Here is an 8,679-nt window from a genome sequence, read left to right as displayed (position 1 = left end):
ATTATTAATGAACACAAAATTCTTGTTGTCTGGTTTTCGTGTCACCAAAGTTGGGAGTCGCATGTGAGATATGTCGCCCATAAACTCTCTTCGATAGCAGGAGCTTTATCTCGCTGTCGGATGGTTATGCCAGTGAATGTTAAACTGCGAATATATTATTCTTTGTTTGCCTCCGGAATTAACTATTGCAGCTTATTTTGGAGAACGACAACCAAGCAAAACAATAATAAAATATTGCTTTTGCAAAAAAGAATCTCACGACACTTACAAATGTTTACAGGTTATTCCCCGCTGGAAATTTATTGTTGCAATATATTATTGTTCGATTTGAACACAACTACGAAATTCGCACAGAGCAATCAATGTGTTTTTGCGGAAGTGAACGTGAAACTTTCTTACACACTTTAGCCGCTCTTATGCCCCGCGACAGTTCAGTTACGAGCAGAAATAGCGATTACTTCTAACAAAAATTACGGGAGTAATTTGTCAATGTGAGTGTAAATAATTAATTTACAGAAATGAATGCAGATGGTGACAACGCATGCAAGACAAATTCTTATGTGTGCAATCAATGTGTATACGCAAAAATTTCGCGTGTTTTGAGTGGTATCATTTGTTATCGTGTATATGAAAGTGACTCAAATTGTGCTATGATTTCGGTACAGTTTCATTTGCAATGCATTCTACGTTCATCTGTGTACTGCAGGTCCTGCGAAATTGTACACGCGACTTATTTTTGCAATTTCTGTTTTGCGCAACTTTTAATTTCTATACGATAATTGTATCATTTGTAGAACTTGTATTATTTATATGATTTGTAGAACTTGCAATAGGTTTGTTTTTTCATAGCCTGAAAGAGCTACTTTTTGCGGTATTGTTGCTTGTTGTTTTGTTGTACACTGTTGTTATGTACAAACGGCTCCTGGGCCTAGTCAACCTGCACCTCGCAGCTAAGGAGACAGTCCAGCAGTTCTGTAAAATATGGAAAATCGAAATGAAATTAGTGACCAAAACAAGGTTGTGGGACAGTGGACGGCGGTATGGCGGGGCCTCTTGACGACGGGTTCAAACAGGGCGGGGTCGACGAACAGCTGCGGAGTAGGTCATAGCTTGTGGCTCGCGGAATGCTGCGGATGGGAGCAGTGCCTGTTGGACTTCTCGAATAACGTCAGTCAGGGAAGTGACTTGAGATTGCGGCGTCGTTGGAAAAAGTTTCCGAAGCTCCTCTCTGCCAACTGCGCTCATTGTTTCGCGTAGTTTATCGGACCCAAAAGCCCCGGCACCGATCGGCTCCGAAACAATTGCATTGATGGGGTGGTCGTACTGTCTAGTGCGAATTTCCAGCGTCTCTTCCTATGCGGCAACCTCAGACGTGATTTCGGCCACTGTTTTAGGGGGGTTGCGGACAAGGCAAGCAAAGAGTTCTTGCGTCACTCCTCGCATCAGAAACCCTAGTTTCTTTTCTTGCGTCATTTAGGGGTGCGTGCGGTGAAATAGTCGCTTCATCTCCACGACGAAGAACGCGACCCCTTTGCTTGTGTGTTGAGCGCGGGTTACCAGCGAAAGTGCGGCTCGTCCTTTCCGCACAACGGTGGCGTGTGTTGTAAAGAACTCGCTTTTCAACAGCATCCAGTGGGTTACGGAGCTTTCATGGATATCAAAGCACATTCAGGCTGTATCTTCTAAATACAAGGAAACATAGCGGAAAGTTTCATCGTCATCCCACCTGTTAAAAATTCGGACGCGTGCCGCTTCCTCCAGCCAGTCCTCAGGGTCTTCACTGGGGGATCCGCGTAATGATGGCGGGTCCCGGGGCTGTTGCAGGACGATGGGAAGAGTGGCTTGTTGCACCATCTTCTCAGTTGGAGCGGTCTTTCTCTTGGTTTTTTCAGTTAGAAGGTCAACTTCGGCTGGAAAACCTTGTAGTCGGAAGGTGGCTCGGCTGGGCTGGCTTGTCTTTCGGAAACTGTAGGGAGCATACACGGTGAGTATCCAGCCCCTACGAGATGTTATGAAGCCAAAGACGACGCAGTTGTGTTGGAGTAACAAAAAATTATTGCCCTTCCGCTCTGTGAAGAAGGCTGACCTGCAAAGCTGGGCGCAGTCAACGGAGTGCACGAAACAAGAGATGTTTATCGTAATTTGCGGTAAAAGTGTTCTCCGATACCCATGTAATTTCGACATTTAAATCTCCCACCAGCAGAACCGTAGCGGCATGAAGCCTAGCTGTGCTTGCACGACCCCTTCTTCTTCCCGCGAACCGTGAACGCATAAACCGGCCACTGGTGATGGCGCATACTTAGACGTGAAACACACCGTCCAAAATGTCGCTCGGAATGACTTTCAAACTGAAAAAGAAATATGGGTTCAAGCCAGCGTACCAACTGGGGAAGTTTCTCTTCTACTGGGAGGGATTTGCATCTACTTGGAGCAGTGGATTTCAGCCGAAAGGGCGACGGCGGGTTCGGGTAGTTCTAGGGGGCAGCCCTTTGGCAGCCGTTACCTGGGCTTCGCGAGAGGGGCGTCTGTTTTTGTCCGCGTAACCGAGAGAGTGAACGCAGCAGCGACGAAAGAAAGAAAACGGAGAGGAGCGTCTAGCGAACGGTGTAGTGGAGTGCGACACGTGCGGCTACGGTGTCATTTCTCTCACTGCCTTTCCCTCACACATGTCTTATCCGTCGACACCAACGAGCGCCCTCCCCCGGACACTTTCCGCACATGCTGTTCCTCACTCCGTTATTCCAAACCTCGCGACGTTTGCGCGGGCGGTTTAAATACGATATGCAACAACATGCTCGCTGCTCCCTTGTGCGGGACTGATCCGAACCACGTGACATTTGCGTGGAAGGTTCAAGCATGATTTGGAACATGCTGGCCGGCGGTCGAGGCGCACTGAGAGGAAGCAGCAGAGTCGCGCACGCCGCCGTACGTTCGATGGTCACGCGAACACTTCCGGAGACGCAACAGAAATGCGCCGTGACCGAGAAGACTCCAGCTCGTGCTGTGCACAAATTTCATGTAAGGGAGTGTAGCAATCGCCAGTGCATTTTTACACCCATCCGTGCTTCTGTTTATTCTTCGCAATCATCTGATAACCACACTACCACCGTTAGCTTCCAACAACTGGGCAAATTCCCAAAAGGGCATCGGGGGAAGCGAGGGGGAAAATGGTAGTGAAAGAGGTGTCAGCGGGTGTCAGAAGGAACTCCGGAACGGCGCCGAGTAAATCGATGACACCGGAATGAAAACGGGGGGGGGGGGGGGGGGGTTAGACATATACTGCTCTACCGTAAAAACGTTTATTGGAGCGGGCTTGTGCCCCCTAACAACTAAAAGAATACAGAGGCGGCGAAGAGGAAGTCAACAAAAAAAACGTGCGCATTCGAGTGTCGGCGAATCGAATACCGCGACGTCTGCTCTGCGGGCAATTATCTCCTCGCGGGAGTGTTTCTCGAACCGTCGATTTGCATCCGGAACACTGTCGATCAAAGAAAAATATTGTAGGCTGGTAACGTTAGTTAGAAACCCTGTCCCTATCAAAGGAGGTAACCCGTGCGGCATAAAGAATGGAACACGAGTTTTACTTGGCCCTCGGATAACACAGATAACACTATCCGGCGCAGCCGGTCGGCAAAAACAAAACGTAAAAAACAAACCCAGTGCTGGTTCGCGACATATGTCTGACATAGGCACCTGCATGCCTCGGACCTACCTGGGAACGACACCGCTCCTTGAGCGCATGACACCGCTCAAGGATGTTATTTCCAAGCAGGTAACGACAATAGCGCTAATTCACTTCGCTGTTTGGGCACAGAGTGGCTCATATCCTACAGGAACAAGACTTATCACTACATGATAGATCGGACCCGCTTCCCCCCAGCTAATCCTACACTCAGTAACTGGCAGTCCGTGACAGTTCATTTGCGACTTCTGCAAACAAACTCTTATGTTAACCCGGTTACGCAGAGGCACTGTTGCCCCGGGCAGTATTCTGACAAGTGCTACCGTGTAAGGACAGGACAGGCTTAGCACACCGCTGCCGTGGACCTGTCCACAGGCGACAATGTTGGGTCGGAACATCGCCAGAGTAGACCAGTTGGAGACCCTGTTGCTCAGCTGCGACACAGCGGATCAAGTCAGGGCCATTCAGCTGACCGAACGTGCCCCTAGAGCCTAAGGGATCTTGGCAGACGTCTAGGCTGTTATGCAAGTAAGTTTTCTTTCTCTCTGCCCGCTTTTGAGCATAAAAACATTAAAAATGGACGGCGATTGCATTTCCGATACTTTATTTCGATTTTATTTTATTTCGCGGCATTACTACGGGCCGTGTCGTATCTCCATGAAGGGGGCCACGTCTCCCATAGGTAGTGTCTATTCTCAAGGGAGGCGTGAGAATTACCGTCCAGAATTGCTCACGGCAGTAGCCTCTGATTGGATAAGAACTCCCCCGAATCTTGCTTGGGAGAAATATTCCGGGAAGAGTTACTCGTACGGCTGCTTCCGTGGCGCTCTGGTAGAGCTTCGTTGATCTGGGTTTTGTCAGTAAACGTTTACGCGCTTGTTACTCCTGCTACGCTATGTACGCCCAGGAATTTTCGATTAGGTAAAGTTCAAGATAGGTTGGGTTCTGTTCAGTGTAGTACTGCTGGGTTAGGTCAAGTTAGGTTCACCCTCCGCGGTGGCTGAGTCGCTAAGGCGCGTTGCTGCTGAGACTAAAACGCGTTTTCGATTCTGGGAGGCGGCGGCCGCTTTCCTGATGGAAGCGACAAGCGAAAATGCCCGCACGTTAGGGATTCCCGGGCAGTCGGAATTATTCTGGAGTATCCATGCACTGGGGCGAGCATCATCGCCTGTGTGGCGTTAGCGATTTAAACCTCATAATAAAAGAAGCAATCCACCAAATAATCAATCATTAAATTAGGTTGGATTCGTTGCAGTTTGGTTGGGTAGGGCTTCATTAGATTAAGTTACGTTGGGTGGGTTCAATTACTTTACAGGTTCGGCTATGTTCGGTGAGGCCAGGTTGTTAGGCAACGTTACGTTAAAGCTAACCCCCGCGATGTCACCTAAAATATGAGGTTGTCGAGCTGCGGGAGTATCAGTGGGTACCCGTTGAAAACAGGGGTAAATTACGGTCTGGTAAAATTGAAGGTAATTTTAGCCCTACCAGGTTCTGGTGGGAACTGCCGTAAAATGTTTCCGACGGTAATTGTCACGGCTGCCGTGAGGATAAACACAGCCTCTCCTTTACGTATCTCTCCTTGGGTGAATCTCTTTTGAGCACCGATCGCCAATTATTTCACTATCCTTACTCGCTCGCATACCGAAACCAGTTTATGGGTTGGCTCCACTACCGACATTTGCGTAGTCGCTTGCGCACAGCAGCGCCTTTCACAGCTGAGTGACGCTCGCTTTATACGGTGCTCACCACATTCCCCATTCCGCGAACGTGACTCCGTACGCTGAATAAAATATACCAGGAATAAATTCTGTGCTAAACTTTCCGTGACCTAAACTTTCCGTGATGCTAAACTTTCCGTGAATTGAAGCAAATGTTTCGATTTATACTAAGGATTCGCAGCAAAATTGCACTTTAGCCGCTGTTATAGTTTCCAGAGCTCTAAATGTACACAATCTCGAAAAGTCGGATTTGAGACACATCCCTACATATCAACGAATCGATAAATGCGTTGCCTCAAAGGGAATTTTAATAACAAGTTAATAGCGGAAAAAGAAGGACGCAAGAAAAGAAGAAATGAAAGAAGGGAGGGAGGGAGGGTGTAAGAGTAGGAAGGAAGAAAGAAAAGAATAATATTGGGCGTGACATGTAGTAAGGAGGAATTATAAAAGGGCCCCTGCCAAAATGCGGACTCAGGAGAACATGCTACCGCAATCTTCATGGAGGAGTTCAGGTAAGAACGGAAACGTCGGAAAGAATGTGAAGACAGCAACAAAGGAGTATTCTTCATAAGACATCAAAAAGGAATGAGTGCGCACAAACCAAAGAAGTCTTCTTCACAAGAAATCAAAAAGGCAGAAGCGCGCACAAACTTTAATTCTCCATCGAACAGCAATTACTGCGCACGTGTGTCACCAAGAAAAAACCCGAAACTATGCGATCCTCTATACTGAAGACATACTACAAAACACCTCCGCTGACAGAACGCATTTTGCCAGGAGCCACCCTTGACAGGGAATGCATCCATTTCACGAATTTCCGCTTCCGATACGACAAAAGCGCTGGATAACAAAAAGGGCACCGAAGCCTCACAGACACGCCTTTCACGACGGCGACAAGGGGTGTTCCCGGCGTCGCGAAACTGTGTTGCCAACGTGGCACAGAGTGCCGACAACGATCGGGACATTATTATATCCCTCTTAACGGTAAGGCCAGTATTGCGAGAGGCTGGTCAAACCTCTCAAACTAACCCAGCCCCCTCTAAACGTGTACCCTCCCCCTGCTATTTTCACCTCCATTACTACTACATTCGCACTTTGAGTGCGCGATCCTACACGTCTCACAGCGAATCCGACACCTTGGTAACGAGGCCTCGTGCCTACTTTCCACCCCTCTGTCATTGTTGTGGGACTGTTAGGCTGTGCTTGTACATCTGACAGTGCCTTTTCGTATTTTGTAACTCAGATGGCCATCCAGTTGGCGATTTTCAAGCCCGCGACGGTTCGAGCGTTACCCAGACGTTTTGACCTCAGAGTTGTAGCCGAACCCTGCCGACAAATTCAGAAGCGTTATGTTCAGCGGATTCGTCACAGTATGTTTTACCGTTGCTCACACGAAGAATGGGCACCCAGCGGGTGAGAGTACCGGTACAGGGATCGCTAATACACTGGGAGGGTCTTCCTAATGCTTTCTTTTATTCTCGTGGATCTGTATAGTGGGGGTAGAGAAATGGAGAAAAACGGTAGCAGGCGGGGGGTGCGGATGAAGGGGGACAGTGAGGGGAGGGGGAGCAAGGCGTGAGAGCGGGGTGTTGAAGCGCGTGGTCGACCATTGTCCGTCCGCTCGAGGAGCCCGTTGGGGGGTCGAACACCGAAATCTATACCCGAAGCCATTAGGTTCTGATCTACGCCGTATGGGCCCGTACTCACCAGGCCGAGTGAAGAACGATTGCTTTGCGACACCTCCCCTTCTTTTATATGCGAAGCATCTCATGCTCGGAGCTGTATCCCTCCCTCCCTTGTTGTTGTCCGCCGCCCGCACCCCCACTGCGCATGCCTGGCCAGACACCGCTGATGATGATTGTGGCAGGATGTCCCTAGGGATTGGCCAACCAAAGAATCCATCACGATATAACTTCGCATTCAACCACCGTCGTCATCTTCCCGTGGGGGAACCCGGAGTACAACACCCCCACTGCGCATGCCTGGCCAGAAACGCTGCTGATGATTGTGGTAGGATGACCCTAGGGATTGTCCAACCAAAGCATCTATCACGAGATAGCTTCGCGTTCAACCACCGTCGTAATCTTCCGTAGGGGAAGCCTGAGTACCACACCCCCACTGCGCATGCCTGGCCAGGCACCGCTGGTGATGATTGTGGCAGGATGCCCCTAGGGATTGGCCAACCAAGGAATCCATCACGAGATAGCTTCGCGTTCAACCACCGTCATCTCTCCGTAGGGGAACCCTGAGTAATATGCTAGGCATTCCTCCTCTCCTCTTCGACACTCCTGTCCTCTCCGGCATTCCTCCTCTCAACCCCTAAGCTCCTCTTACCCGCCGCGGTGGCTTAGTGGCTAAGGCGTTGTGCTGCTGAGCACGAGGTCGCGGGCTCGATTCCCAGCCGCGGCGATCGCTTTTCTGATGGAGGCGAAAAGCAAAAATGCCCGTGTGTACGAGATTTCGGCCCACGTTAAAGATCCCCAGGTGGTCAAAATTATTCCGGAGCCCTCCACTCTGAAAACAAAATTCTCAGTGTCTCACTAGGCGGTGTCCGCATATAAATGACGCGGGATCATGGCCCCATCTCAACAGGTAAAGACACAGCGTTGACAAAAATGTACGTACAAACATTCGCACCCGAAGAGAACAAAGCGTTAAACGCCCGCAAAAAATGCCATCCGGTTCCCACAAGCTACCAGGGATGTGTGATACGCATGATTGCTCTTATTGGCGGCCACTCAAAGGCACGTGTCGTCTACGCGAGTGCGTGTAAGTATACAGTGCAAGGCGTTTTACAGCGAGTGGATCCACGACGCCACGTTGGAGAGTGGTTTTAAGTGTCGTTTTTTTCCCTAGAAAACGGCTCCGGCACACGCTCTTGCTAGCTTTATGTCGCGCGCCGAGGAATGCGGGAAGGTGTGATGTGAACTTTTGAATGACCGGACTCCGGCCACGTTTCAACCGCGCGTGGAAGAGCCGGGAGTTTTTGGCGGAATGGAGTTGCCGTTGAAAGCGGCCCGCACGATGCGTGGATAAGCGCCTCTGTCGAAAGGGAAAGGTGCCGGGGGCCATTGTCGTTGAGCCCCGTAATAGACTCGGAGGAGTTGGCGGTGTTGTGGCAACCGATTCGGTGGGATCGCCAGGTCTCTCTACGTTCGCCCCGCGGCTATAAAGAACGTGCAAGCACTCGGGGTTTAGTCGTATGTGCATGTGCGGACAGATGACAGATTAGACGTTAGATTGCACAGCTTTGGTTGCTGACCACGCCGTGGCCGATTA

The sequence above is a fragment of the Haemaphysalis longicornis genome, unplaced genomic scaffold (genome assembly GCF_048455015.1).
Source record: "Haemaphysalis longicornis isolate Haplotype H1 unplaced genomic scaffold, Haemaphysalis longicornis Haplotype H1 scaffold_8, whole genome shotgun sequence".
Taxonomy (NCBI): domain Eukaryota; kingdom Metazoa; phylum Arthropoda; class Arachnida; order Ixodida; family Ixodidae; genus Haemaphysalis; species Haemaphysalis longicornis.
The sequence above is the reverse complement of the archived record's forward strand: the minus strand, read 5'-3'. Positions refer to the sequence as shown.